Source organism: Pteropus vampyrus, unplaced genomic scaffold (genome assembly GCF_000151845.1).
Source record: "Pteropus vampyrus isolate Shadow unplaced genomic scaffold, Pvam_2.0 Scaffold84, whole genome shotgun sequence".
NCBI classification, from domain to species: Eukaryota; Metazoa; Chordata; class Mammalia; order Chiroptera; family Pteropodidae; genus Pteropus; species Pteropus vampyrus.
Window position 1 is genome coordinate 2,555,325 of NW_011888865.1, and position 6,129 is coordinate 2,561,453.

General features: G+C 33.3%; 1 protein-coding gene across 1 annotated transcript in view; it reads left to right on the forward strand.

The window, feature by feature from the left end:
• The first annotated feature begins 390 nt into the window (after window positions 1-390).
• The window catches only part of TMEM135 (transmembrane protein 135), a 247,629-nt gene continuing 241,890 nt past the window's right edge, over window positions 391-6,129 (forward strand). Inside the window, exon 1 of the mRNA XM_023532485.1 lies at window positions 391-516. The gene's annotated coding sequence lies outside the window, so the exon portion shown is untranslated. The remainder of the gene's footprint in view (window positions 517-6,129) is intronic.

Here is a 6,129-nt window from a genome sequence, read left to right on the forward strand (position 1 = left end):
AGATGATACAGAATGAGAAAGGAACCAGGGGAAATAGTCCTCCACATCCATTAACCCTCACCTTGATACATCAAGCCCTATGAATTTGGGATTAAAGACAAAGAACTACCATTTTAATAGCTACTACTTATTGGACAACTATTTTATCTCATTCCATTTCTTATTAAAATAGCTACCACTGTTTTTCAAACAATCACTGTATACCAGGCACTTTACCTACATTATTCTTAATCATCTCAACAATCCTGTAAAGTAGATGTTAAATATTACCTACAATTTTACAGGCAAGTTAACAGATGACTAGAGGTTAAGAAATGACGAATACTAGGAGGAAGGAGAATTCGCAGCTGGTCTGTCTCGTTTCCACCTCACTGCCAAAGGGGATGAAGGATTAAATGAGAAGACAGGAACAATACTTAACTACCCTCCAAGAGTGTCAAGACAGGTTAAGTCACCAGAATAGAAATGGAGCTTGAGGCATGAATATACCTCCTCAGGGTCTGGGAATCTTTTAAGGTAGGGAGTTTTCTTATTTTGTGTTTACTTGGTGTACCCTCATCACCTAACTCTTACTTGTCCCTGAGCAGGGACACAAAGAACGTTTGCTGAGTGAATGAGCAAATGAGTTAAGCGTCTACTTTTTGTGAAACAGAAATGGCTGAGAGGACATTGATTTGATGAGACCCTCTCTTGGTTTATGTTGCTTTCTGGAACTCTTAGAAATCACGTAAACTCTTAAAGGCATCTACACTACCGTTAGTGCAATGGAGTAGAAGTTTACTCAGTTTCACAACTCATTTTGTAGGCAGTGATTTACCTAATGACACCCTAGCGGCCTAAAAGAGTTAATGCATCTGTGGACGAAAAAGGGGCCACATACTAAACCTGACAAGCTCAGGGGAGGCCAGCCGGGTGGGCTTTACAAACTCAAAGAGCAAAGTAATCACGCAAGGTAGCCTGAAATAAAAATTTCTAACAAACAGAAGGTTATAGTGAAAAGTCACGTCCTAGGCCTGTAGCTTCCTGGACAGATGTCATTCTTTAACTTTATAATTATCTATTGTCTTTGTGCATATAAGGTAGCATACCTTTGAAATGTCAGAGTAATCTACTTTTCTAGACCCCTGGAAGGCACAATCACTGGCACCAGAACACAAGACCACATTGTTATTTTGTTGCCCACATACCATCTTTATGTGCTGTAAATGTTAACTATCTGGTACCCACCAGTGTAAAAGAAGTATGTCTCTCCATTTTGCTTTTTAGCCAATCTCAGAGATTTCCCTTCTGCTTTCTCCTGCCTCCCTAATTTAATACCAATGAATTGCAGGTAACCCCCTTTACAAATCTTTTTTGATTCTAATGTATAAAATAAGCTACAAAACTACCATTCTCTAGAGCATTTTCTCAGTCCGTTGAGATTTTGCTTCCCAATAATTGTCATCAGTTTGGTTCAAATAAACTCTTATAAATAAGATGTTTTCTTAGGCTGGATGTTCTTTTGTCAACATATCTTTCAAAAATACCCACTGGACTGCTGGGGAGTATTATTGAAGCAAGGAAAGACTGATTCATAAACTTCATTTAGGCCTTAAACATTTTTTTTCTATTATTTAGTTAGTTTTATATATATATATATTTTTTAAATTTTTATTTTAATTAGAGTTTACATTCTATATTATTTTATATTAGTTTCAGGTGTACAACATAGTGGTTAGGCATATATATAATTTATGAAGTGATCCCCCAATAAGTTTAGTACCCACCTGGCACCATGCGTCGTTATTACAATATTATTGACTACATTCCATATGCTGTACTTTCCATACCTGCGACTATTTTGTAACTGCAATTTGTACTTCTTAATCCCTTCACCTTTTCCACCCAATCCTTGCAACTGCCCTTTTCATCTGTCAACCAGCAGTTTGTCCTCTGTATCTACGAGTCTATTTTTGTTTTATTTGTTAGTTTATTTTATTTTTTAGATTCCACAAATAAGTGAAATTTGACCCACAGGCCAAATCATATGGTATTTGTCTTTCTCTGTCTGACATATTTCACTTAGCATAATAACCTCCAGGTCCATCCATGTTGTCACAAATAGTAAGATTTCATTCTTTCTTATGGCGGAGTAATATTCCATTGTATACATGTACCACATCTTCTTTATTCAGTCATCTATTAATGGACACTTAAGTTGCTTCCATATCTTGGTTATTATAAATGATGAAGCAGTGAACATAGGGATGCATATATCTTTCTGAATTAGTGTTTTAGACTTTTTTAGATAGTTACCCAGAAGTGGAATTGCTGGGTCATAAGGTAGTTCTATTTTTAATTTTTTGAAGAAACTCCATACTGTTTTCCATAGTGGACCAGTATTCAGTCCCAATAGTGAACGAGGGTTTCCTTTCTTCTACATCCTCACCGACACTTGTTTGTGATTTATTGATGACAGCCATTCTCACAGATGTGAGGCGATATCTCATTGTTGTTTTAATTTTCATTTCTCTGATGATTAGTGATGTTGAGCATCTTTTGATATGTCTATTGGACATCCGTGTGTCCTTTTGAAGAAATGTCTGTTCAAGTCCTCTGCCCATTATTTAATTGGAATATTTGTTTTTTTTGGTGTTAAGCTCTATGAGTTCTTTAGAACTTTTGGATCCTAACCTTTCATTGGATATATCATTGGCAAATATCTTCTCCCATTTGTTAGGTTGTCTTTTCATTTTGTTGATGATTTCCTTTGATATGCAAAAAGTATCTAGCCTGATGTAGTTCCATTTGTTTATTTTTTTCTTTTGTTTTCCTTGACCAAGGAGATATATCAGAAAAAAATATTACTAAGAACAATGTCAAAGAGTTTACTGCCTTTACTTTCTTCTAGGAGTATTATGAGTTGAGTCTAACATTTAAGTCTTTAATCCATTTTGATTTTATTCCTGGGTATGGTGTAAATAAGTGGTCTGTTTCATTTTTTTACATATATCTCTTCAGTTTTCTCAACACCATTTATTGAAGAGACTGTCTTTACTCTATTGTATATTCTTGCCTCCTTTGTCATAGATTAAATGACCATATAGGCATGGGCTTATTTTTGGACTCTCTGTTTTGTTCCATTGATCTGTGTGTCTGTTTTATGCCAGTAGCATTCTATTTTGATTACTATAGCCTTGTAATATAGTTTGATATCAGATAGCCTCATACCTCCAACTTTTTTTTTTTCTTTTTCAAGCTTGCCATTGCTATTCAGAGTCTTTTGTGATTCCATATAAATTTTTGGATTATTTGTTCTAGTTCTGTGAAAAATGCCATTGGTATTTTGATAAGGATTGCACTGAATCTATAGATTGCTTTGGGTTGTATGTACATTTTAATGATGTTAATTCTTCCTATCCATGAACATGGTACATGCTTCCATTTATATGTGTCATCTTCAATTTTTTTTCTTCAATGCCTTATAATTTTCCAAGTACAGGTCTTTTACCTTCTTGGTTAAATTTATTCCTAGGTATTTTATTTTTTGATGCGATTGTGAGATTGTTTTCTTAATTTCTCTTTCTGATAGTTTTGGTGTATAAAAGTGCAACTGATTCCTGAATTTTAATTTTGTATCCTATTACTTCACTTAATTCATTTATTAGTTCTAATAGTTTGTTTTTTTTTTTAAATTTGGGGAGTTCTCTATATACAGTGTCATGTCATCTACAAATAGTGAAAGTTTTATTTCTTCCTTTCCAATTTGGATACCTTTTATTTCTCTTTCTTGTCTGATTGCTATGGCTGGGACATTCAATACTTGAATAGAAATGGTGAAAGTAGACATCCTTGTCTTGTTCTTGGTCTTAAAAAGCTTTCAGCTTTTCCATGTTGAGTATGATGTTAGTTGTGGGTTTGTCATATATAGCCTTTATTATGTCGAAGTATGTTCCCTCTATTCCCATTTTTCTGAGAATTTTTATCATAAATGGATGCCGGATTTTCTCACATGCTTTTCTGCATCTATTGATGTGAATATGTGATTTTTATCCTTTGTTTTGTCTATGTAACATATCACATTAATTGATTTGTGGATATTGAACCAACTTTGCATCCCAGGAATAAATCGCACTTGAGCATGATGTACGATCTTTTTAATGCATTGCTGGATTCGGTTTGTAATATTTTGTTGAAGATTTTTTTTCATCTATGTTCATTAGGGATGTAGGCCTATAATTTTCTTTTTTTATAATGTCTTTGTCTGGTTTTGGAATCAGGGTAATGGTGACATCGTAAAAAAAGAAATGCTTAGGAGCTTTCTCTCCTCTTGAATTTTTTGGAATAATTTGAGAAGGATAGGTGTTAATTCTTCTTTGCATGTTTGATAAAATTCACTTGTGAAGCCATCCAGTCCAGGACTTTTGTTTGTTAGGAGTATTTTAATTCCTGCTTCAATTTCATTAGTAGTTATCAGTCTGTTCAGATTTTCTGTTTTTTCCTAACTTAGTCTCGGAAGATTTTATATTTCTAGGAAGGTATCCATTTCTTCTAAACTGTCCAATTTGTTGCCATATAATTGTTTGTAGTATTTTCTTATAATTCGCTGTATTTCTGTCGTGTCATTTTTTTACTTCTCTTTCATTTCTGATTTATTTTATTTTATTTTTTTCTTGATGAAACTGGTTAAAGGGTTATCAATTTTGTTTATCTTTTCAAAGAACTAGCTATTGGTTTTACTGATCTTTTGTATTTTTTTTTAGACTATTTCATTTATTTCTGCTCTGATCTCTATTATTTCCTTTTTTCTATTCCTTTTGGGCTTTGTCTGTTATTCTTTTTTCCACTTCCTTTATGTATAATGTTAGATTGTTTGAGACTTTTTCTTATTTCTTGAGTTTGGCTTATATTGCTATGAATTTCTCTCTTAGAACTGTTTTGGCTGTGTCCCAGAGATTTGTGGGGGGGTGGTGGGGGCATTGTGTTTTCATTTTCATTTGTCTCAAGGTATCTTTTGATTTATTTCTTGATCTTGTTAACCATTTGTTATTTAGTAGCATATTATTTAGCCTCCACATATTTGTATATTTTTCAGTTTTCTTTTTGTAATTGGTTTTTAGTTTTATACCATTGTGATCAACGAAGATGCTTGATATGATTTCCGTCTTCTTAAATTTATTGGGATTTGTATTGTGGCTTAACCTGTGGTCTATTCTGGAAAATGTTCCATGTACTCTTGAAAAGAATGTTTATTCTGCTGCTTTGGCATGAAATGCTCTAAAAATATCAACTAAGTCTCTCTGGTCTAATATGTCATTTAAGTCCACTTTTTCCTTGTTGATTTTTTTGTCTGGATGGTCTATCCATTGACTTCAATGGGGTGTTAAAGTCCTCTACAACTACTGTATTACTGTAAATCTCCCTCTTTATGTTCATCAGTATTTGCTTTATATGTTTAGGTGCATAAGTATTTACAATATTTATATTCTCATGTTGGACTGATCCCTTTATCATTTTGGTATTTTCTTCTTTGTCTCTTGTTTTAGCATTTGTTTCAAAGTCTGTTTTGTCTGATCTAGGTGTTTCTACCCCAGCTTTTTTTTTGTTGTTTCTATTTGCATGAAATATCTTTTTCAATCTCTTTACTTTCAGTCTGTGTGTTACTTTCAATCTGAAGTGCATCTCATGTAGACAGCATATGTATGGGTCTTGTTTTCTTATCTATTCAGCCACCCGATGTCTTTTGATCGAAACATTTAGTACATTTACATTTAATGTAATTGTCGATAAATATGTAGTTTTTGCCATTTTATTATTAATATTTCTTTTCTTCTTTTTAAAGAAGTCCCTTTAACATTTTTTTGTAATATTGGTTTGGTAGTGATGAACTCCTTTAGCTTTTTCTTTTCTGGGAAGCTCTTTATCTGTCCTTTGATTTTAAATGATAGCTTTGCTAGGTGGAGTTATGTTGGTTATAGGTTCCTGCTTTTCATCACTTTGAATATTTCATGCCAATCCCTTCTGGCCTGTTAGGTTTCTGTTGAAAAATCAACTGACATTTTTAGAGAAGTTCCTTGTTGGTAACTAACTGCTTTTCTCTTGCTGCTTTTAAGATTCTCTTTGTCTTTAAATTTTGGCATTTTAATTATG